Below are 24675 nucleotides of genomic sequence, written 5' to 3' on the forward strand. Positions count from 1 at the left end.
TTAATAAATTGTAGAGCTGAATTGCCTCACATTTGACTCCCTCTGGGGGAGTTTGCAGGTGGTACTAATGATACCACCCTCCTTGAGCACATGTAACCAATGTCCTCTTTATTCTCCATTTTAACCTTGAGCCATGGAACCCCTCGCAGCTGGGCCCCAGTTCTGCGGGCGTCTGCCTGCTTGGTCTGTTATTACTCCATGAATCACTGCTGGCCTTATTAAACTATTTTGGGCAGCAGCCTTTCTCTCCTCCTTATGTGAACTTTGAAGGCTGGAGTTGCTACAGCAGCATAGGACCCGAGCGGAATTTGAATGAGAAGGAAAGGAGGTTCACTGGTTTGTAACAGGGTACTCCACCCATAGGACAATAAGCTGTGTGCCCACTGAGGCCACACTGTGTCTTGAAAAAAATTTTTTTGTGCTAAAAAGTGGCCCCAGAAAGTTCATTTCTGAATGTGTAGTATTTAAAATGCCTGACTATCGGCAGTTGGGTCCCTCCTCCATCCCACCACGGCCCCTTCCTTTTTCTTTCATTTTCTCTGGCTGATAGAGCCTAGCATGTCCATAATCCTGGTTCGTGTTGTTCTCTTGCTCTTGTGTTCTAACCTTTTGAAGAGCTCAGATCTACAGGCGCATAGTGTAAGCCTTGACTAAGGCTTGACTAAAGAAAGGAAGCACAGCGAATAGGAAGGTGGCCTCGGGTGAGGCCTACACTTGAATCCCTATAGTGATGGCCAATGACATAACCTCTTTAAGTTTGAAAGAAGGAAAGTGTGCACAACTGCACAGGGCACTATAAGGATTGAATAAGTAAGATGTGTAAGAATTAGTTAATGGGAAAGCTGACTATGGGTTAGAACAAGTTGGTAGAAAAAATCCTCTAGCTGACATGGAATAGGCTGGTCCCACATCCACATGTGGTGGATAAAAATTTGGGAGGGCTATCTCAGGAGTGAGGAGACCCAGCTCTACAGCAGGTCCCCCAACTCGGGGTTCCAGTGCCAGGAAGAGAAGTCCCCATAACTTCTGGCTACAAAAACTAGTGGGGATTGAGTCAGTGGAATAAACTTCTGGAGCCCTAAGCAGTTCCTGTTAAAGAACCCATAAACAGCTTTATTCAGATTCATTCTCTCTGAGCTCCAGCACCAGGGTAGCAGCTTGATATGTACCAGTAGCATACAGGGAAGAAATAAAGTGTCTGGCATGAAGGTAAGAGCTGGGGGACAGCTGTCTCCCAGACACAAAAACAGGCAGAGGCCATTGTCCCTTTTCTGAAATATCCCAGCACAGACCTACAGAGCCAGCAGGCAGGCAGGTGCCATATTTGAGACTCCATCAACCTGGTTGACACTGTTTGCCCTGCTCTGGAGATCCCCTGAGACTCTGTCCCACCCAACTTACAGGCCCACCAAAACTGTTAACCATGGCATTTCCATATGAGTGGCTGGTCTTGGCTTATGCGTTATAAATTCTCTACCCAAATCCTCTCAAACAAGCAATGGCTGGTCTCAGTGAGCCTCAGCCCCGTACCTCTTGCTAAATAGCCCCAGACCTAGCACTAGCAGTAGCCAACCTAGATTCATAGCTTGGCTTTGCCTGAGAACCCCCAAGATCAGCACAAGTAGCAGCCATCTCAGACTGCTTTATAACTCAGGCAGGGTGGCCCTGTAAAGAACACAGGTGGGGGCTCACCTTGGCCTGCACTACCCAGGAAACTCCAGAGCCTGCACACCATGTAGACAGCCACAGAACACATCAGAGCACCACTACCCTTCCCCTACACAGCTGATCCTCCATGGAGGGTGGAGGTTGGTGGTCAGTAAACACAGCCAGCCCTTGTAGCTGACTGGCCTGGGTAAATATCTCCTATTGACCTGCCAACAGTAACCAAGGCTCAACTATAAGAGGAGGGTGAACTCAGCCCACATGAAGGTCACACCTTGAATATCCAGCTTGGGTGACAGGGAGGCTGTGCCACTGGACCCTACAGGATACCTACTACATTAGTCCATGCCACCAAGACAGGGAGTCATAGCAGCTCTACCTAATACATAGAAACAAACACAGGGAGGCTGCCAAAACAAGGAGACAAAGAAATATGGCCCAAATGAAAGAACAGATCAAAACTCCAGAAAAAAATAACAAAATGGAGATAAGCAATCTATCAGATGCTAAGTTCAAATCACTGGTTATAAGGATGCTCAAGGAACTTAGTAAGGACATCAACAGCATAAAAAATATCCAGTCAGAAATGAAGGATACAATAATTGAAATAAAGAACAATTTACAGGGAAACAACAGTGGAGTGGATGAAGCCAAGAATCAAATCAATGATTTGGAACGCAAGGAAGCAAAAAACAACAATCAGAACAAGAAGAAGAAAAAAGAATCCAAAAGAAAAAAATGAGGATAGTGTAAGCAGGCTTTGGGACAACTTCAAGCCTTCCAATATCTTCATCATAGGGATGCCAGAAGGAGAAGAGAAAGAGTAAGGAATTGGAAATCTATTTGAAAAAATAATGAAAGAAAGCTCCCCTAATTTGGTGATGGAAATAGACATGTAAGTCCAAGAAGCAGGGAGAGTTCCAAACAAGATGGATGCAAAGAGGTCCACTTCAAGACACATCACAATTAAAATATCAAAGGTTAAATAGAAAGAGAGAATCTTAAAAGCAGCAAGAGAAAAACAGTTAGTTTCCTATAGGGGAGTTCCCATAAGGCTGTCAGCTGATTTCTCAAAAGAAACTTTGCAGGTTAGAAGGGATTGGCAAGAAATATTCAAAGTCATGAAAAGCAGGGACCTACAGCCAAAATTGCTCTACCCAGCAAAGTTATAATTTGGAATCAAAGAGCAGATAAAGAGCTTCCCAGACAAGAAAAAACTAAAGGAGTTAATCATCACCAAATCATTACTATATTAAATGTTAAATGGACTTATTTAAGACAAATAAAATAAAAACTATGAACAATAAAATAGCAATAAATACCTATCATCAATTGACTCTAAAAAACAAACTAAGCAAACAGGAAGAACAGAGACAGAATCATGGATACAGAGAGTGTTTTGATGGTTTCCAGGTGGGAGGGGGTTTAGGGGAATGCGAGAAGAGGTGGGGGGATTAAGAAGTACAAATAGGTAGTTACAGAATAGCCATGGGGATATAAAGTACAGTATAGGAAATGGAGCAGCCAAAGAACTTATACACATGACCCATGGACATGAACAATGGTGTGGGGATTGCTTGAGGGGGTCGGGGGTGCTGGGTGCAGGGAGCCAAAGGAGAAAAATTGGGACAACTCTAATAGCATAATCAATAAAACATAAAAAAAAAGAAAAGAAAAGAGAAAGTTCTCTAGCCTTTATTAGGGGGGCATTATAATTCATATAGTCTAATGTTTCATTTTAAAGATCAATCACCGTCACCCAAAGAGGTTGTGCTTGCCTGGTGACACATAGCTGTACATGAAGAGCGAGGATGAGAACCGGGATTTTCTAACTCACCGTCCAGTGCTTTCCCACTAGAGCACAGAACTGCCCCGCATGTTACGGGCAGGGTTGCATTTGAACTACCCTGAGCCTTGTTGACAGAAATATTTGTTGTTCATCAGAAACTACTTTTTCCATATGCAGTTTCATATTTCACTTTTATTTCCTTGTCCCTTGCTGCTATAACAAATGAAATTGTTTTAAGCCACAAAATTAGGGGCTTAAAACAATGCACATTTATTCCCTTACAGCGCTGGAGGTCATAGGCCTAACATCCTTCTGGAGGCTCTTGTGAACCGTCTAATTCTTTGCTCTTCCTCCCTTTTAGCAGCCACTGCGTTCCTTGGCTCATGATCCCGCATCATGTCTCCTTCTCCATCATCACATCTCATCACGTTGCATGTTGCTAACTCTGACTTCCTGCCTCGCTTTCAAGGACTCTGTGATTACATTGGCCCCCACATGGGTCATTCTGAATAATTATCTCCCCCCCACCCCCCGCTCCGCATCTCCAGGGCTTTAATTTAATCATACCAGCAAAGAGTAAGATTCACTGGATCCAAGGACTGGATGTAGATTCATTGGGGGCCATTATTCTACCTACCCCAGACAGACAACTGCCTTACAACCCCAAATTCCCATATTATCCTTCTTTTTCACCTATAGCTCTGAATTTGTCAGTCTGCTCACATACATTTTTGATATCCATTTACTCTCTCTGTGACTCATAATGAATTTATTTTTTAAGAATAGACCTATTCTAGAACTTCAAGGCACTGACACCACCTACTCAAATAGCTGTTCCCAGCTTACCCTGATGCTGAGAGGCAGTGGTTGGGGAACAGATGCCTGAGAGCATTCGCATGTTCATTTTCTCCTTCTAAACATGTGCTTCCTGTGAGAAAAGTACCTAATTTGGGGAATTTAAAAAGTCTTCTTTAAATTCTACCATGTGATATGTGGGGTTTGGATTAGGAAAGGTTTGCCTTTCTCTTTTTGAGTGTACCTCATATTGGAATGATTGTCAGCAGAAATCTCACTGATGCATTTATATAATCAGGGGTCCTTCATCTAAACCTAGGGTCCCTGAACCCTTAAAGGCTCAGTGGAAGGTCTTCAGGGATCTGGACATCTTGGGACTGTGCAAGGCCATCTCATCATTTTTCTGGAAAGACTCACCAGAACTTCCATTAGAGTTTTAAGGAGCTTAGTGACCCAGGAAAGGCTAATGACCCACAGAATAGACAGCAGTTTTGTTACTTGCCATTTCCTCAATAGGTAAAGGCCTTTGGAAGTGCGCTGCATGTATTTTAATACGCGAAGAGATCTTTTTTAAGTTGGAACTCAACTTCCTCCATTCATGTCACAATAGACCTCCCACCGAAGCCCATGTCTTTTCTGCTGTCTGCAGTAAAAGGTTTATTCTGTTTCTGCTGGCATATCCTGAGATATCTTTAGAACAAGATATGGGAAACCTTTGTTAAGTGTAATCTGAGTCTTGGATAGGCACTATATAATTTGTTTGTTTAAGCAGGAATTGAAGACAAAAAGTTTTGTGGTGTTTTTCTCATACCTCCTGAATACCAGTTGTTTTATTTGCAATTTTTTTCCCCTTTGGAACCGAAAACTAACTTCCTTTAGTGTTTTGCCATGCATTTCTCCCTGACCTTTGATTGCGATTTAGCCTTTCTTCTGACTCAAGTTTCCTCATGAAGAATGCATGATATTTTCCTGTCTTTATCATTCACTTTGCCTTTGCTTTTAGTCTTATCTTGCCTTATGGAACCCAAAGGATAAGGACTGACTTTTGGAGTTTGCTTAGTTTCCATACATTGCTAGGTAAATGAGGCTTTACAGTAGCAAAGAAATACTGTGTGTGCATAAGGCTAAATAGCAAATGGAATCCAATGGTGTGGTTAGTTGCTCCATACAATTTCAAGCTTAGTGAGCAAAACATAAATGACCAAAGGTGATTATTTATGCTTTTTGAAACATAAAGGTTTTTAAAAACAGGTACTATTTGGGATTAAGCTCAGATGACTACAGAAGGGAATATTAAGTTTCGCTGATTTGGCAAAGCAACTTCCAAGCACCAGGCAGAAGAGGGAGCCTGTCATTGTATGAAATCTCCTTTCTCGACAGGTTCTTATTCTTCTTTTTGTCTAATATGTGGTGTTTTGGAGAGGATTATTCCCTTGACATTAATAGGATCTGTACCCATTTTCTTTGAAAACTGTGGGAAATTATGCAAAAATATTGCTGAACTATTTGAAAGGAATATGTTGCTTTTGATAAACCTTATTTATGTTCATTTTTTTTTTTAAGAAAAAGAATTTAAGTCTCATTTAGCCCAACTTAACCATTTTAGAGAAAGGGGAAAAAATGAAGTTAGGATAGATGGTTTTTACAGCATTTATCAGATTTTAGTGACGAATTTGGTGATAAAATGTTAGGCTCCATACTCCAACCCAGTGATGTTTCATTTTACCACATTGCCTGTGTTTTATAGAAAGAGGAAAAGGTTGGATGATTAAGGAAACAGATTTTATACCTTGTATGGGGTACGCCTACACCCACAGGCATGGCTTAAAGGACTATCAGTACCAAGTGTTGCCTAGGATGTGGAGCAACTGAGCTATCAGGCGTGGTTGGTTGGAGTATGAGAAGGCACAGCCATGTTGGAAAGTAGTTTGGCAGTTTCTAAAGTTAAACAAACACTTTTACCCAATGGCATAACAGTTCTGCTCTTATGCATTTACCCAAGAGAAAGGCCTATATGTAAATGTTTATTACAGCTTATTCATAACAACTGAGAGCCGGAAGTAGCTCATATGCTCACCTACTGGTGAACAGATAGATTGTGGTATATTTATACCATGGAGTACTACTCAGCAGTGAAAAGGAAGGGACTGCTGAAACTAGCAACAGTGTGGCTGGAACTCCAAATTATGATGTTGAGAGAAAGAAGCAGACACAAAAAGAGTATATTCTGCATGAATCTATTTACTTGAAGTTCTAAAACAACCAAAACTAATCAACAGTGATAGAATTCAAAGGGGTGACTGTGGACCTTGATCACAGAAGCGGAGGAGGAAGCTGTTGGGGTGAGGGGAAAGTTGTTTCTGTTGTTTGCCTGCAGGGGTGGTTACCTAGGCGTACACGTTTGTCCGAACTTATCTAACTGTGCCCTTAGAAGGGGTGCATACTATTTTATATAAAGTGTACCTCAGTAACGTTGATTTAAAAAAGAGAAAGAGCTGGGATAATGAGAGGCTAAGGTCCTGAACCTCAAAGCGTAGCTCATATAAAGCATAAAATATTTTTACCATGCTATTGAATTTTCTCTGATCTCATTTTCCCTCTCAGAACTGTGGTCCTTTTTGTTATTGTCCCATGCCACTTGCCCGAGAGCACAGGCATAACAATAAGCCAGCGTACCATTGTGAAAAAAAAAAAAAATGAACAATCCACTCTTGCACATTCCCACAAGCAAGTTTCCTCTGTGCTGGAGGATATTTTGCCAACTTAAACCGTAATCATGGAAATCATCTAGAGCTTCAGTTATTAATTCTTCTTTAGTTACCCAAATGTTACCAGCATAACTGTATATGCCAATAAAATGATACCTGGAAAAATGCCAAGTGCTTTTCTGTTCTCTAGGAGGAAGTTTAGAGGATTTGTAGACTGAATAGATTGACTTTATAGCTATGTTCTCAGCTAAAAAAAAAATCCCAAAATGAAAATGTTGGCATCACAGTTGGGATTCTGAGTCATATTTTAAACCCTTCAAGCCTGTAGCTTAGGCAAATGCTATTCAGAAAACTCTTAAACTGTGTATGTGTCTTTGTCTTGCCAACTCCTCTTGCCAGCTTCTCTCAGACATTTCTTTCAGTGACATCTAAGGCTGGAAGTGAAGTCACGTGAGTCCTCTTGAAATGAGGTCTAGACATAAAATGAAATCAGCATTGCTTCTAACTGAGTTAAAGATTGCCAAGAGCTTTCTCCTTAGTGTGCTGGAGGATTATTAAGTAACTTTTAGAACCCAAGGCACATTATGGAGCATCTGATTTAAATAACATTAGTGATTATAGTCATTCAAGTTTTCTTTTGCTCAACTAAAATAAAAAAGGCCACCAGTGTTCTTTGTTACAGTTTTGGCTATATTATTTTCACGTGGGTCCATGTATTAGTTTGCTGACGACACATTTGACAGGCATCTTGCTAGACAGCAGGATATAAGGATGAAAAAGAAAAGTGTCTGCCCTCCACGAGCTTACAATTCAGAAAAAAAGGCAAGATGTGCAAACAAATATTTTTATAATACAGTTGCCAGAATAAGTTATGTGGGAAGGCAGCAGCCTGGTGTGGGCCAGCTTGGGAATGTAAAGTCCATCTGGTCTACCATGGAATTTAAGGTCAATGTTTCCTTATTGATTTCATGTCCGGATGATCTCTCCATCGAAAAAAATGGGTTATTAAAGTTCCCCACTGTTATTGTACTGCTATTTATTTCTCCCTTTAGGTCTGTTAATATTTGCTCTCTATATTTAGGTGCTCCTATGTTGGGTACATAATTTTTATGAATATTATACCCTCTTGTTGGATTGACCCCTTCATCATTATACAGTGACCTTCTCTGTTACTACAGTCTCTCTCTTAAAGTCTCCTTTGTCCAATAAAAGCATTGCTAACCCAACTTTCCTGTGGTTTCCATTTACATGGAAAATCTCTTTTTATGCCTTCACTTTCAGTCTGTGTGTGTCCTTATATCCAAAGTGAGTAGGCAGCATAGACATGGGTTGTTTCTTATCCATTCAGCTACTCTGTGTCTCTTGATTGGAGAAATCAGTCCTTTTGCATTTAAAGTGATTATTGATAGGTATGTGCTTATCGCTATTTTGTTCATGGTTTTCTGGCTGATTTGTAATTCCTTTGCTCCTTTTTTCTCTTGCTGCCTTCCTTTGTGATTTGATGATTTTTCTATAGTAATATGCTTCGATTCTGTTACCTTTGTCTTCTGTGGATCTGGGTATGTTCGGAGGGAGTGGATAGAAAGCCCCATCTGAGCTACAACCTGGGTAGGGCTGCTCTGCCGCGCTCACAGGGGGGGCGGGATGGCTGCTGCAAAGGCTCGGAGACAGTTTGTGGGAACCTGCAGTGGGCGGGTGGGCTGGAAGGTGGAACGTGAGGTGGTAGTGAGGGGAACTGAAGCTTGTGTGTATGACTGACAACTCAAGACTTCCTTGTGAAAGGAGGTAATCCTCAATCCTGTGCATGTTAATCATCTTTTGAAAAATGTCCACATGTAGATCCCAGCACTAGTGAATTAGAATCTTCAGGAAGAGGCCATCAGCATGTATTGTCCTTGAACATGTCCAAGGATGCTTCTCCGTGTAGCCAGGTTATCTATTATTTGTGGGAAATGAGTCTCCACTGAGGAAGTTTGGCAGGGACATGGCATCCCCTCTCAGGCTCAAACTGAAAACCAGAGAGAGCTTTTTATAAACCAGTGTTCATCTTGAAAGCACTGCTTCTGCAGCTGCAGAGAGGCCGCTATCGTTCTCCTCAATCCGGAATGCCTTGGAGGTAACTATTGTGGGCATAAAGGCAGAATCAATTCCGCCATCACCGCACACCAAGCCCCGTTCCAGGAGCCTGCCTAGCAGCTGTGTTCACCTATGGTCACAGCAGTGTGAAACCGGAGGCTGGTGGAGCTCCCTCTCTGGCTATTTAAGGGCCATTTTACTGTGACAGCATAAGCTTATCTTTCTAACTCCCGCAATGCGCTCCTGTCCTAAACTGATCCATGGAAACCAAAACAGCTACTCAGCCCTTCCCATGTCCCAGATATGGGGAAAATAATGGCTGTGGAGTTGGGCATGTCAAACCAGCCAGCTCTCTGAAGTCCAACCAGTTACAAGTGTGGGGACACAGCCTGATTTAAACACATCGCTAGTGGGACCCCTCTCTGTTCCTGCTTTGCTCCTCTCTGTGTGACTCAGGGATGTCGCTCGTGACAGACAGGGATGGGGAAGAGCAGCAAAATGTTCCCATGTGAGCAGGAACCGCTGAATGCATTTTCAGCCCTGAGAAGCTAGAAAATGCTCTTGCAAAAAAGGGATTTTTTTCCCCAGGAATGTAACTTGGGGGGAAAGACATCCTTGTGGAACTCACCTGAGACATTGCAGTACTCGCCTGAGACATTGCCTGCTTCTCACTTGAAGCAGGCAGGTGACTGGCCACTTGCCAGGAAGGAAGAAAATACTTATTGTTAAATGAGAAGCCCGGAAGGAGAGATGTGGAATCTAGTGGGTCTCAGAGTATTTGGGCGGGAATAGGGATATTTCTGCTGTCTTAGAAAAGGCATCTGGAGATTTTATATATTTTATATATTATATAATTATAATACATAATTATATTATATTTTATAATATAAAATATAAATTTTATATTATATATATAATGTGTAGGAATCCGTACTTGGTACTATAGTAATAGGAAAGTTGCAACGTGAGAAGAACAGGTACAAACACGAAAGGTGGTAGACTCCCACTACTTTTTCCCCTCTCACTTTATTTCAAACGATTAAATATGTCTTGAATATATTTTTGTTTTTAAAAATGTTGAAAGTACAGAAAATTAATAAGAAAAAAGGTGGAAATTCCCATTATTTTGCCACCCAAATGTAACCATCTCTTTGGGTGTTTTCTGTGATCTTTATTTTCAATATACTTTTTACATAGTTCTATGTACTTTTATATTTAGCATTTTTTAAAAAGATTTTTAAAATTCATTTTTAGAGAAAGGGTAAGGGAGGGGAAAGGGAAGGGAGAGAAACACCGTTGCAAGAGAGAAACAGTGATTGTCTCTCGTAGGCGCCCCGACTTGGGACTGAACCCGCAACCCAGGCATGTGTCCTGACCAGGAATTGAACCAGCAACCTTTTGCTCTGTAGGATGATGCCCAACCAAATGAGTCACATCGGTCATGGCTAGCATTTTTCTTTTAACATGTTAACAATTTACATGTTATATTCTTCATAAATATTTTTAGAGGCAGTATTATTCATGGTATAAAATAATATATTCTAGACAAATTTGCTTAACTTTACCTCTAGTGCTGGGCATTGAGTAAGAGGATAAGAATATTTTAGAACATTTTGATAACAATTGCTAACTTGGTTTCCCAAATATTTATTTTAATTAATTAATTAATTAATTGATCTTCATCCTCACCTGAGGATGTGTTTATTGATTCTAGGGAGAGAGGAAGGGAGAGAGACAGAAATACCAACAGGTGAGAGAAACATCAGAAACATCCATTGGTTGCCTCCTGTATGTGCCATAACCAGGGATTGAACCGGCAACCTTTTGGTATATGGGATGATGCTCCAACCAACTGAGCCACCTGGCCTGGGCAGGGTATTGATATTTAAAGTTACTTTTCTAATTTTATATGCGGAAAGTAATATCTGCCCCTGGATCAGATGAAGGAGGAAACTGTTGGACCCATGCGGGGGGTAGCTGCAGGGCCGCAGGGAGGGTGGCAGGAAGCGCAGCTGGAACTTGGCAGGGCCTTAAACTTGGTGCAAATCTGTCAAGTCCTCCCTTCCCCCTGCCAGGTGTCCCACCCCTTGGCCTCTCTAGCTGCTTTGTCTGTCTTTGTGTGTCTGATACTTTGTGTCATTGCACGTGTGTATTGTCTGTCTGTCTGTGCCTCACTCTGCGTTTCCGAGTCCATGGTCTGTTTCTCCTTGCCTGCCTCTCACTCCTCTCTGCCTGCCTGCCCTGCTTTCCCATTCTCTTATCTCTGCTTCCCCTGCACATGGCTAAAAACAGCTCCTCACAGTAGCCCCACTTGTCCCCTTCAGTTCCGTGGTCACGAGCCTGTCTCTGTCCCTGTGTCTCTTACAAATTCTGGACAAAGTGAATCTGCTTGGCTCAGCTCCGTCAGTGCAGTGTCTGCCTTTGCTTTGGGTCACCCCGGTAACCAGGGCGGGGAGGGGCGGAGCACGGGGAGGGGATGGTGCTCAGAGAGAAAGGCGCTGTGGAGAGGTGCCCCTTCCAGGTGCCTGGGGGACAGTCCTGAGCCCAGTCCTGATGAGTTTCACTCCACAGAGATAAGTCGGCAAGCGGGGCTGGTGGTGTTTTGTGGGCCTATTAAAGAAAGCTGAGATTAGCAAAGACCTTCTCTTGCCAGAGGATGTACCATAATTGATGGAAAGCATCTTCTAGGATTAGATTTGCTGTCCCTAAGGAGAAGGTGACTTTGCTTCATTGCTCCCACCACTGAAACTGTGTGTGTGTGGTGGGGGGAGGGCAGGGGGGCTGGGGGTAGTGAGCTGTACTGCAGACAATCTCGGAGGGTCACACACGTTTGCTCTTTCTTTTTCTTTTGCTCTTAAAGCTTATTCAATCGTGCTACCCCCCACTTTTTTTTTTTTTTTGCTTTGTTTTCTTTTTGTATTGACCCTAAGGTAATTAGCTTACTTTGTACTCTGAATGAAACCCTGTGGTTTTCCGAAAGGAGGAAAATCCATCACTTTTCCCCAGAAGCTCTGGGTCAGTGAGGGGTGGGAGGTTGTAGGGGGTGGGGGAGGGGGAGAGATCCTTGACCTGAAAACCTGAAGCGGGGCTGACAGCAAAGCTGTACATCAGAACCAGGTGGTCAGGCTAGAATGAGGTCGGACGCAGGCCTGGGGCCGAGCCAGGGGCCCTGTGCAAGTCAGAGGAGAGCCGGGGAGGGGATGAGGAGAGGGTGGGGTGGGGGCGGGCCAGGGAGGGCGGCCTGAGTTGTTACAAACTTCCCAGCTCTCATCTGGGATTTATTGTAATGATGAATCACAAGATGCAGTCTGTTTCTTTAATTGTATAATAAGCAATACATATTTTCGAAACCACATTCTAAAGGCACCAAGGTATTCACTGAAAACTTAATTTCCCTCCCACCCTGGTTACTCAGCCACACAATGTTCCCCGGGTGAGAATAGTTTCAAGAATAGTTTCCTGGTTGAGGAAATCAGCAGGCGGAGAGGCAAATCGCTGGGATCACCCCGGGGCAAGGGCAGGCCTGCCTTTCTAACACCAGGGCTGGCGCTGTGCCCTGCTCTCCTCACCTGCTCTGTTGGGGCCCTTCGTAACACAGTCCAGACACTCAGGGTTTATGGATAGTTTTTGTTGACATTTTATCCACCTGTTTTCTAGCTCTCCCTAAACAATACCTTTTCTGAGACCAGGCCAATCCCGTTAGTCCCTATCACAGTGTGTGTAAATTATTCTAGGGTATTTTTAGAATGCAGTACGTCCACAATTCTAATGGTTCAAGGTCCAGAGATTCCACAGATGTCTTTCAGGTGCCTGCTAGGTACTGGGCGGAGGACATAAGGGTAATGAAAGACTGTACTGACTTTAAGAGACATTTAGAAGTTGCCAAAAGTCATGACTTTTCATGTATCTTCCCTGAAAAAGATATTTTTTTTTAAATCCAGCAATTGGACTTTCTGTATGAATGTTGTACTTCAACCAAAAGTTTTTTAAAAAATCCTATGATGTAAACTCCTTTGTTTCCTTTCATTTTCTAGATAGGCAAACATTTACTGGAATTAGAATTTGGCAAGAGGAGCAAAATGCCATGGGCACTCCAGCCTCACGGATCCCTCGTGGGTGGGTTTGAGTGTCTGAGTGGCAGTGGGGTGGGCTTCCCACTGCGGGGCGTGGCCTGTGTTTATCTGGTCAATTGGGATACCAGGGGAATGATGGGACCAGAGAGTGTGCACCCCATTCCCCAGCGCTGTAGCAGGGGGACTGCCGCTCTGAGCTGTGTTCTGGAGTTGAACTTGGAGGGCAATTTCCCCTTATTAGAAGTGCCATCAGCTTTCTGCTTCAAGTGCATTGCATAGAGCTTTCTGGATGCCCTTGGTACGTGACCACAACAGATTGCTCTGAAAAAATGAGTTTTGAGTTTCAAATAGCTGTTAGTTTTGGAATGTAACCTTTCAGAAGTTGAGATGACTTGTCCTTGCTCTATTTCTCTTTCTCATTTGACTACAGTTTGGGCTGCTCTTTTGAGTAGTGAATACTACGTATGTACATGTATCTGTTTTAACCTACATGGTGGTATTTCTGAGAATCAGAGTTGTAGTAACTTTTTTTTTTTAATGTGGGCCTTTGCCAAATGTAAAGTAAGCATACAGATCAAAGATTACACAACTGTTTTGGAGCTTAAAGGTCATTTGAACGTCATATCTAGATTTGGCTTTTAATTAGTAAGGGATTTAATTAGACCTCTGATTGCTTGGAAATAGGCCCTCAGTGATCTAAGCGGGCACCGCCTACCAGGATAGAAGAAGGCCTTCAAGATCTTGGAGGACCCTGTGTTTTATTTCTGGGTATGATTGTCAGCAACCTCTCAAATGAAGAGGAATCTCCGTGATCTGTTAGAGAGTTCTGTGATGACTAATGTGGCAGCTGGGGCTGATGAGTCTTGTTATAATTTGTATTGGTGTTTCCACGTGTTGAAGTTGACTTTGACCTCTGACTTTTGCTCTTTCATTCTTTCCTTTCCATGAGTCCTCTAGCGCATATACATTCAGGCTTTATGTGAAATGATATGAAATTATAGGCTCCCGTGTTGATATTATTTAACTCATTTGTTTTCAACTTAGTGTGATATTTTTAAAGCAGTCATGGTGGAGTTCTCAAAATTTCTTTCTTTTTTCCTCTATTTCGGAGCACAGAATAGTTCTTTGAATCTTGGGACTAGATTTCGGTGTCAGAAATCTGACTCTGCAAAAACAGATTCACCTCAGTGCCAGTGGTTTTTGTGGAAGAAGATAGATAACTATGTGTCTGATTCTATTTGAATCAAAGATTATTTTTAGAAGAGGATAATTTTTTTATTGATATGTAATTTACATACCACAAGCTTTACCCTTTTAGAGTAAGTCAGTGATTTTTTTTAGTACACTCACAAAATTGTGCAATCATCATCACTATCAAATTCCAGTACATTTTCATCACCCCCAGAAGAAATCCTGTATTTCCCCATTTCCCCCTACTTTCAGCCAAGGCAAACACTACGTTCTTGTCTCTATAGATTTGGTTATAATAGACATTTCCTATCAATGGAATCATATAATATGTGGCTTTTTTTTAATCCCTCTTCTTTGAGTTAGCACAATGTTTTTAGTGTTTATCCATGCTTAGTGTGACTCAATGTTTTATTCATTTTTATAGCTGAGTGATGTTCCATTGTATGGTATCTTAGTCAGTTTGGGCTATTATAACAAATTGCCTCTGACTGGTTGCCTTAAACCATAAACATTTATCTCTTACAGTTCTGGAGGCTGAGAAGTCCAAGCTCAAGGGGCGGTGAAGCCATTGTCTGGTGAGAGGCCATTTCCTGGTTTGTAGATGGCCATCTTTTCGTAACCCGTAACCTGCAGGGCTGAGGGCAGAGGGCAGAGAGAGGAAGCAAGCTTTCTTTTTATGAGGGCACTAATCCCATTCATGAGGGCTCCACCCCCTGACCTAATTGCTTCCCAATGGCTCCACCTCCAAGTACCATCACACTGGAGATTAAACTTCAACACGTGCATGTTGGGATGACACAGACATTTAATTTATAACATATGGATATTCCACTTTTTGTTTATTGTTTCTTCAGTTGATAGACCCTTGGGTTTTTTTTTACTTTTTGACTATTATGATGCTGTGAATATTCTTGTACAAGTTTTTGTCTGGACGTGTGTTTTAAGGTCTCTTGGGTACATACCTAGGAGTGGAATTGCTGCCTCATCTGGTAATGATGTTTAGCATTTTGAGGAACTGCCAGATTGCTTTCCAAAATATACATTCCCACCAAAATGTATGAGAGTTCCAATTTCCCTACATCCTTGCTAACACTTGCCATTATCTGCCTGTTGTTTGCTTGTCTGTATCTTTTTGTAGTTTTTTTAACCTTTTAAAATATTATCTCTTTGATTGTTGATACTTTTATAGCTGTCCCCATTTTTGACCCTCCTTGCCCACCTCCACCTTAAACCTCCCACCCCTCTGGCCATCATCACACTGTTGTCTGTGTCTAAGGGTTATTTAATTTGTATTCTTTCATGGTTAATGATGTTGAACATTTTTTTCATGTGCTTTTTGATCATTTGTGTGTCTTCTTTGGTGAAAGGTCTATTTAAGTCATTTGCCCATTTAAAAAATTGGGTTTTTTTTTTCCTTGTTGAGTTGTAAGGGTTCTATATATTCTCTGGATACTAGACTCGTATCAGATAGAAGATTTGCGAGTATTTTTCCCCATTCTTGGGTTGTCTTTTCATTCTCTTGATGTTATCCTTTGAAGCATAAAATTTTTCAATTTTGATAAGGTACAACGTACTATTTTTTCTTTTATTGCCTTTGTTTTAGGTGTCATAGTTAAGAGATGATGACCTAATCCATGGTCAGGAAAATTTACCCCTATGTTTTCTTTCAAGAGCATTATCTTGTAGTTTTAGCTCTTACACTTACATCTATTGCATATGGTATGATGTAGCAGTTTGCCTTCTTCCTTTTGCATGTGAATAATCCACTTTTCCTGGCACCATTTGTGGAAAAGACTATTTTTGCCATTGAACTGTGTTAGCACCTTTGTCCAGAGTGAACTGGCCATAATGTGAGAGTTTCATTTCTGTGTTTTCAATTTCATTCCATTTATTTATATGTCTCTCTTTATGCCAGGACCCACTGACTTGATTCCTGTAGCTTCGTAGTAAATTTTAAAATTGGGAAGTATGAGTCCTACAAATTCGTGAACATCATATTCTTGATATGATGTTGCCATCTACTCCTCTCCCACATTCTTTGAGAGCTCTGTTCTCTGCCGTCGTGAAGTCGTATTCGACCGGCTACTTTCAAGTGGCCATGAGTTTGGTTCCAGGTGCAACCTCGCTGTTCTTATGGAAAAGGTACGAATTTGGAGTCAGGCATATTACAGAAGTTTGAGCAATAGCTCTGCCTCAGTTTCGTAACTATAAAATGAAGTTAAAACCTAAGTCAAAGGATAATTCTGAGAATTAAAAATTATAATAAGAGATTTAAAAAATAAATAAAATAATTCTTCCAATGTTATCCTACTAAAAAAGTGATATACATAGAAAAGCATCTAGCATGGCACTGGGAAACAATAGATATGAAATCAATTATCTGTTGCCTTCCCCATGCCCTTCTCATGGTTGTGAAAACTTCCCTCGTACCTCGTGAGATGGTTCTGAACTCTTCCTTAAAGTCAGCCTTCTTCCATTTAGAAGCTGTGTTCTCCAGAGTCATCATGTGGGTTGGTATTGTGGAGCTTTCTAGTCTGTTTTGTGGTATTGTTTGTAGTACAGTGTGGCAGACTTGGTTCACTGCTTTATTGCCAATGTCTAACAGTACCCGACCCATAGTAAGTGACCAATAAACATTTGTTAAGTGAATAAATTATCGATCTCTTGTTCTTGTTTCCTTGGTAACTGTAGTGCAGATTGCTCAGAGGTAGGTTTTGAAGTCAACAGTTGCATGAGTATTTAGTTTCTGAAATACTTTCCACAAGATTTTTTGAGCCTCTGTCCCATTGACTGAGTGCCACTCTTGGGGTGGTTCTTCATTCCTCTCCGTGATGTTGCACTTGCCGTTCAGATGTTCCCTTTACAGGGTAATTCAGACTGAAATAGAAAAGATTGAGTCTGAGCAGTAACCTTTAAAGAGCGAGAAGGGGTGGGGAAGTTAGGTTTGGGGGAAGATACGTGATAATGAGAGCCCGGGGAGGGGCTTTTAGGGGAGATGGGGTCAAATAGAGAAGTGCATCTCCAGGGTCTAGAACATTGCTTATGGTGTTTGTGGGACAGTCGTGGTTTCTCATGACTCTACATGTCTCAAGCCTGGACATGAAACTATAAGCAAAGGGTATCCGAGTGTTATTACTGGCTTTTGTGAGCCTGATTCATAGCCAAGAAACAGTGCCTGTGCACGTTAAACTACTATCTACATGACGAGGAAGCCAAGCTTTAAAAGAGTTTTAATTTCATGGACTCGCAGGATAATGGAGTTTTTAAATTAGACAGGACCATCAGGCTAAAGGAATGTTGGTGAAGGTTACCTCAAACAATGGACTCCATGATCAAATAGGTTTACAATTAATTCAACAAAGTGAACAGATTTGGCTTTGCTGTTGGCTTGTTTTAATGCAGCACCTCTCAGAGCCTTGACGTGCTAGTATGTATCACTGTGTGTCTTCACGGGGGCGGGCAGAAGCAGTGCTCCCCAAGGTAATGGTCTGTGGGGACGTATTTCTTCCCCCGTAGAGAGCCCTGCGAGACTGGTGTTTAGCAGGGAGCGAGTTGCTGTTTCTAGGAAGGGTCATGTCCGCTGGTACATTACGTAGAAGCGGACTACGTCCATTGTTTTACTAAGGGAATTTTCCAAACAGCAAGTGCTTCTGTTAGGGGTTAAAATCAAACTCCCGAAACACTGTGAATGTATTGCATCAAGTATCCTACCTCCCAGGATCCAGTTTTTGGAATGTGCTACTTGTATAGGTGGGTCTATGTGGTTGGTGCCCTATAATCCCTGATCTAATGACCTGGTGAAATTTGGGGGCTGCGACTTTTGCTCTTGTACACACTCCTTAGGGTGGAGGACAGGGTGGGGACACACACAAAGCGAAACCACTGACTTCTGCTGTGAAATAAACAAATGGGGACAGCTGTTCCAAGCGGTCGGGCAAGCTTGTTATGACTGTAATACAGTCCTGGGGTTCCGCAGGAGAGAAGACGGCTGGAACTGTGGATGCGGGCTATTCTGTACTCCTCCCAGTTCTCCGCTCGTCCCTGGCTCCACCCAGACGCCCACCCTGCCTTCCTTCTTCCAAGTCAGCTGGTATGGTTTGTTTGTTTAGCTTTCTTTAAAAGAGAGGGAGGGAGAAAAGGAAGGGGAAGAGGGAGAAGGGCATGCAGAGAAACAGAGAGAGGAAGAAAGAGGCATTGGAAGAGGCCTTAGTGGTGTAGCTGCCTTGTTTCCAGTAAATCTAGTTTGCATGTGTTGGAGTGACACCATTGTCACGTAACAATAGCACATCTGGGGGTTCCCAGCGTCCGTGGTTTCCGTTCACACCTCTAGGTAAAAGACCTTAGCGCCACTGATTGTCCTATTGACGTTCTTGGGAGGTTCCTGCACTCCCCTGCTTGATGACTGTGGGGAAGGGAGACCTAGGCAGGTTCTCCCATCCTGGACCATCAGGTTTCCCCAACAACAGAGACACAGCACAGGAAAGAGGGTCAGAGAATGAGGACTGCTGGAGGTATTTGAGTGAGAATCTGAGATTGGTGAGTACTGAGGAAACGAGAGAAACCTGGATCAGGTGACCACCGAGCATTTTAGAGAAATGAACCATAGGAATCAGAAAAGTAATGACTGTTTTCTTTTTATTTCAGTGATTTGTGTTTCTTATTTTTAAACATCAGGCAATATATACATACACACATATCTGTGTGTGTGTGTGTGTGTGTGTGTATTTCTGTCAATGTAAAAAACATCCAAACCTGTAGAGAATGTTTATGAGTTTATTTGGGCCAAACTGACAGCAATTGCCAGGAAGCAAAATCTCAACGGACTGAGAAATGCTTCAGCAAGTGGCAGTGTTACCACTTATTTTATACATCAGAATCAAAGGGGAAGGCGGAAGGGCGTTACATGAAATCCATCGGTGATAGATTAAGGAGGTGGGAGAAAGCAAAGTGGGGGAATCTCTGAGGTCGGATAAAAAGTAAAATAGATAAACATATATTTTTACATTGGTGGGTGTGGGGTAGTTAAAAAGTAGCATTCACAGCACAGAGAGATGGTATTTGGGCAACAGGCTAGCAATTAGGGGCTCCCAGGGTCCCTGCCCTGGTGGGAGCCTGTGCCCTGAGGGTTCTGGGAAAAGGGGATTACTCTGACATTCCAAGGGAATGTTATCTTAGATGCAGAAAGACAATAAGCAGACTCACTTACGGTAAAGGCTGACCTTTATCAAGGAAGCTGCAGGCCCGGGACTGACTACCCACCAGGTCACACTTTTAGTTGAGAAGTTTTTGTTTCAGACCATCCCATGTGCTTACTTTCCGTCTCTGAGTTTGTGAGGCCACCACGCAGGCCTCCCCTGAGCCTGTCAGGGTTAGTCTGTGGCTTCGTTTTCAGCAACAGTTTAAAGGGGAAATTAAAATATTACTCAGAAATCTCAACCAGAAAATAACCAGTGTTAACATTCATTTCAGGCCTGTCTCTCTATATATGGTGAGAGAGGCGAGGAGAGGAATGGGTAGAAAAATGATGGGCAGAAATAATGGTATCAGACTGGGCTGAAACCAAACATAGTTTTAAAAGTAGAATATTCTTGTAGAAGACATGATACTCTGTACAGAATTTCTTAAAGAATTCAACAAAATTAATAGAATTAATCACAATTCATTAAGAAACAAAATACAAACTGAATATACAGACATCTGTCACATTCATAACATTAGTCAACGATGAAAAAAAATAAAAGTAAAATATTCCATTTGATCTTACTTGACTTTAACAAAAGGAAAAGAAATGGCCAATCTATTGAAAGGCTATTCCTTATGCTAAGTGGGTTAGTTTTCCTGGTTCAGAAGAGAGCTGTCTGGCAGCCAGAATGGGTTCAGCCCGCTGTGACTGCTTAACAAAGGATCTAACACCTCACTCCCCTCCCTCCTCTGACTTCAGAGGTGTGTGCTTGTTTTATTTTGATTGTTAGGATTTATGCTTTCAACACTCAGCAGCTTTGATTCCTCTGGTCATTCCTCCCCATATTTAATTCTCGTCAATGCCCTTTTAACTCTCGATTTTTTTCTATGGCTTCACCATTCCTAATAATTTACTATTTGGTAGGCTTTTATTGTCAGGAGTCATTAAGTTTTTTAAGAAAGAGCGTATTCCCTGAGTTGTTTTACCTTCGGGAATTGTTGCCTATTGTCTTTATTGTTGAAAGACAACTTCCTATTGCTGAATATTTTGCTAAACAATTCTGATTTATGTTCTACTAGTCTCTCTGGAGGAAATGGGATTCTCCCACAGTGTCACAGGAAGTGCATTTCAGGGATGCAGGAGGATTCGAGATAGAATGGCAAGATACATTGGAGCAAAAACAAAGGGAAGTGCTTAGGCAATGTCTCATCCATTACCGGTGATGCAGCTCCTTCTTGCCTGCGGAAGAAGTCCAGCCTCCGGAGCGGCAGGCCTGCACTTGTTCCCACCCGGTCCGGGAGGAGGGCCAGGACCCAGAGCTGCTGAGCCCTTTGCCGCCGGGCACCTGAGGCTCCAGTGCTCCAGCACAGTCTCTGTTCCTGCCCGGCCCCCACCCCATCGGCTCTGTGCTCCTGCTCGTTGGGCTGCCAAAGAGAGAGCGAGCCTCGGGAGTTTGTTAAGTTTTGATTATATTTCTTTGGGCTTGGGAGAGAGCAGGCTTTCCTTCAAACTATCCAATACTTTTCCTGGCTTTTTCTGAGCTTGTGTCCTTATCCTGTCTGATCTTTTCCCCGGATTTTGCCAGGTTTGCCTCCTCCCCTTTATGGTTGCCATTTTGGCTTCTGCACACGTGCTCAGTAGGAGGACTTTCCTCCCCACTGTAATCTAGGGGAACTGGCCGGTTGTTCCCTGGGGTGATGGGAGAGCCAGTCTTTCCTGCCCACTCGAAGGGGCAGGGCCATTAATTCGTTTGGTGTGGGGGAATAATCCCAGCTGTTCTCTGGCGTTTCTGTGAAACTATAGTTTCCTGGCTTACTCAGGCTTAGCCAGTTTTCTCCCTTCTCTTTTGTTAATGTTGACTAATATCTAACTAGCTCCCTATGCTAACATTAGCAATCTGTGGGAATGCCTGTCTTGAGTGGGCAACTTTTATTTAAGAATATGTGTTTGCCTGAAATGGTGGAATCATACTGGGCAGTGACTAAAATAAGTTGGAGTTGGTACATTGGATATCAGATTACGGGAACACTTGAATGTTGGGATAGTGGCTATTTTCCTGGTGAATGTCTCATTTCCTTGCAAAATTCACAGCTTGCCTACAGGCCAAATGATAGCTGCTGGGTGCTTTTTGGAGCTGTTTCCAGGACTTTGTAAATTGTGTGGGAATCCTCTTAAGCCTCTCCCCATCCATCCCCACTGTCTGGAAAGGCATCTGGCTGGCTGAGAGTGGAGTTTTGTTGCCATCTGAAGATAGTAGAAAGGGGTAAATATTTATATCTGCCAAAACAAAAATTAGCATCTGATAATTGTTTCAACTGGTAACAATCTTTGTTCCAAAATATGATCTTTTGTTTCACGTCACAGGCTACTTTTTAAAAACTGAGTATCTGCTATAAGCCATTCCTCAATGACTCATGGACTTCACACGTCTTTTTGTAACATTCCCAGTGCTTTCCGGTTGAGGCTGTGGGAGTCGGAAGGTCTGATCCTTTTAGCGCAGCTCGTTTCGGCACTGACACAGTTGGAAGTGCCTATAAGTTGCAGTTGGGCTTATTATTAAAAATCCCTGCTGACCTCATGTAGCAGATGCATAGCCCATGCCACCCTCTAGTTCATGTTCTCCTAACAGTGGAGGGAATGGGAAAGAAAATTTCCCCAATGACTCAATACATTTTCTCCATTGAAGTCCCGCCGTGGGCTTTCTCGAGCCCGTGGAGCGAGAGCACAGCCGGGAGACTTCCGGAGGCAGAGATGCCCGAGGTGTTCCCACCTGGTGCCGAAGGAAGGAGGGGGAAATTCGTGGCCAAGTGCGGTTCGGTACGCTGTGAGGCTGTGCTGTCCGACATGGTAGGTGGCAGCCACGTGGGGCTATCTAAGCTTAAATTATTTACAATGAAATCCAATTTAAAATTCAGTTTCTTAGTTGCACTGGCCACATGGCAGGGGCTCCGGAGCCGCGTGTGGCTGGGCGCGGCCGTATCCGATGGCACCCGAGGTTCTGCGTAGCTCGGGTTTGCGTGCCGATCTTCTGTTTCGTGGTCAGTCAGGGTTCATTACAGCCCTGAAGAGCTGATCGCCTGTCTTTTCTCCCTCCCTCCTTCTGCCTTCTGTCATTCTGCTGCTGCAGCTCCAGTGACGAAGCGCTGGTCTCCACATTAACTTGCTGGCGTCCTGTGGTTCCTGGGCATGGGTAGCCCTTGGGGAATCCCGTGTGTGGTCCAGACTAGACCTTCGCACCGCAGGATCAGCCAGACAACGCTCTGGCCAAGGCCCAGGAGGTAGTCAGTGTTCTTACCCAAGGACTGAGTGATTCTTGCGATTCCAACTCTTGAATTTAATAATAAAACTGTTCTTTCACTATCTTTAAATGTATCCACTTAGGACTTTTCCTTCAGTTCCTTCTTTCCCTTCTGGATGTGTCTTCTTCTTCTTCTTCTTCTTTTTTTAAAGATTTTATTTATTTACTTTTAGAGAGAAAAGGGAGGGAGAAAGAGAGAGAGAGAAACATCAATGTGCAGTTGCTGGGGGTCATGGCCTGCAACCCAGGCATGTACCCTGACTGGGAATTGAACCTGTGACACTTTGGTTCGCAGGCCTCACTCAATCCACTGAGCTACGCCATCCAGGGCTGGATGTGTCTTCTTGATGGAGAGTGCAGTCCTGGGATCTGTCCCAGCTGTCCCCCCACGGACGGACCCTATGACCTTAGTAAGACAATTTCTTTGTGGCTCAGTTGCCCGTTGAGAACCCACTCTCAATCAATGCTAAAGCTAGTGAAGATAAATGCCAAGTGATAAGTGGGAAATGTTAAAGTTTGTATTCAAGGGCTCCTAAGGGGCTTGTCTGTGTCGTTACTGTTGTGCCTAGTTTTCGATTTCCAGAGTCCCACTTGTGGTCTGTCACTGTCAGACACATGCCCAGCTTGGTTGGCTCCTCGGCCCATTCACTCCACAGTGTGCTGCATGTGAGTCATGGGGCTAAGTCTAGGATTGTTGACCGGGGAGCCCTCTTCCAAGTCTGGCCTAAATGACAAAAGCAGGATGCTGTGTTACGAGGAGCCTGCTGGCCTGAGGGTCAGGAGAAGGGGATTACTGCTGACTGAACTCTGAGTCTCCTTGACCCCATGTTCTCATCCCCCCCACCCCCCGGATGTCTGTCAAGGGTTCCTGCCTGGCGTTGCAGTTTTCTAATGCTGTGTAACAAGCAGCCCCAGACTTGGTGGATTAAGACAATGACCTTTAGCCATCAAATCTGCCATGTGGGCAGGACTCAGTGGGGAGAGCGGGACTTTTCCTCTCAGAAGGCTGGAGTGGGGGACGTTCGAAGGCTCACTGCTCACATGGCTGGGAGCTGGGCGGGTCTTAGTCCTTTTCTAAATGGGCCCCTCTGTGTGTTCTCTGTACGTTGGCTAGTTTGGGCTTCTTCACATCCTGATGGCTAAGTTGAAGGGCAGGCATCCTGAGAGAGAGAGAGAGAGAGAGAGAGAGCAGCAAGTGAAAACTGTATTACCATTGCTAACATAGCTTTGGAAACCACACAGCATCACTTTGCCTATAATCATAGTCCCACCCACATTCAAGGGAAGGGAGCAGTGACTCCCACCAGTCGATGGAGAAGCATCATTGTTACTTTATAAGAAGAGCTTTGCGATAAGATGTATATTGGTCTCATCATCTTTAAACAATGGATCTTCCATACCTTGTTGTGATGAATTAGGATTGGCATCAGCTCTCTCGAGGCCATCCATAAGCCTCGAGGTCTGCCTGCGTCTGGGACCTGGGGCCCTTTCATTTTCAGGAGGTAGGATTGTCACTGCTCTGTGCGGGGCTGCTGTGCCTCCCAGTGGGGGTGGGGGGTCACCACCTGCATGGCACTGGGACTCAGTTGCTGAAAGATGCTATCGAAACAGAATGGTATACTGAAGCACCTTCAGTGTGCTAAGCTCCCTGATTCAACTGACATCGGCAATGAATGCACCATGTATGGCCATTTGGAGTGAAAGTCAGGGGCCCGCTTGCTGAAAGTTACCTTTAAAATTGATCTGATGGAATCCAGCTGGACTTGAGAACATTATTTACACCTCCCGTTTTGACTTAGGTTTCCTCATTTGTAATGTCTGTCACTTATGACTCTTCTGTGACGTTCTCATTTGATGCTCCTAAACAATTAAGACCCGTCTTTCTACCCAAGTTTTAA

General features: G+C 43.3%; 1 protein-coding gene across 6 annotated transcripts in view; it reads left to right on the forward strand.

Moving 5' to 3' along the window:
• The window catches only part of OSBPL3 (oxysterol binding protein like 3), a 160311-nt gene that overhangs the window by 39695 nt on the left and 95941 nt on the right, over positions 1 to 24675 (forward strand). Inside the window, exon 3 of one of the 6 annotated variants that reach the window (XM_036010488.1) lies at positions 14823 to 14872. The exons of the other annotated variants lie outside the window; for them this stretch is intronic. The gene's annotated coding sequence lies outside the window, so the exon portion shown is untranslated. The remainder of the gene's footprint in view (positions 1 to 14822; positions 14873 to 24675) is intronic. 6 annotated transcript variants of the gene reach the window in all.

Source organism: Phyllostomus discolor, chromosome 10, assembly GCF_004126475.2.
Source record: "Phyllostomus discolor isolate MPI-MPIP mPhyDis1 chromosome 10, mPhyDis1.pri.v3, whole genome shotgun sequence".
NCBI classification, from domain to species: domain Eukaryota; kingdom Metazoa; phylum Chordata; class Mammalia; order Chiroptera; family Phyllostomidae; genus Phyllostomus; species Phyllostomus discolor.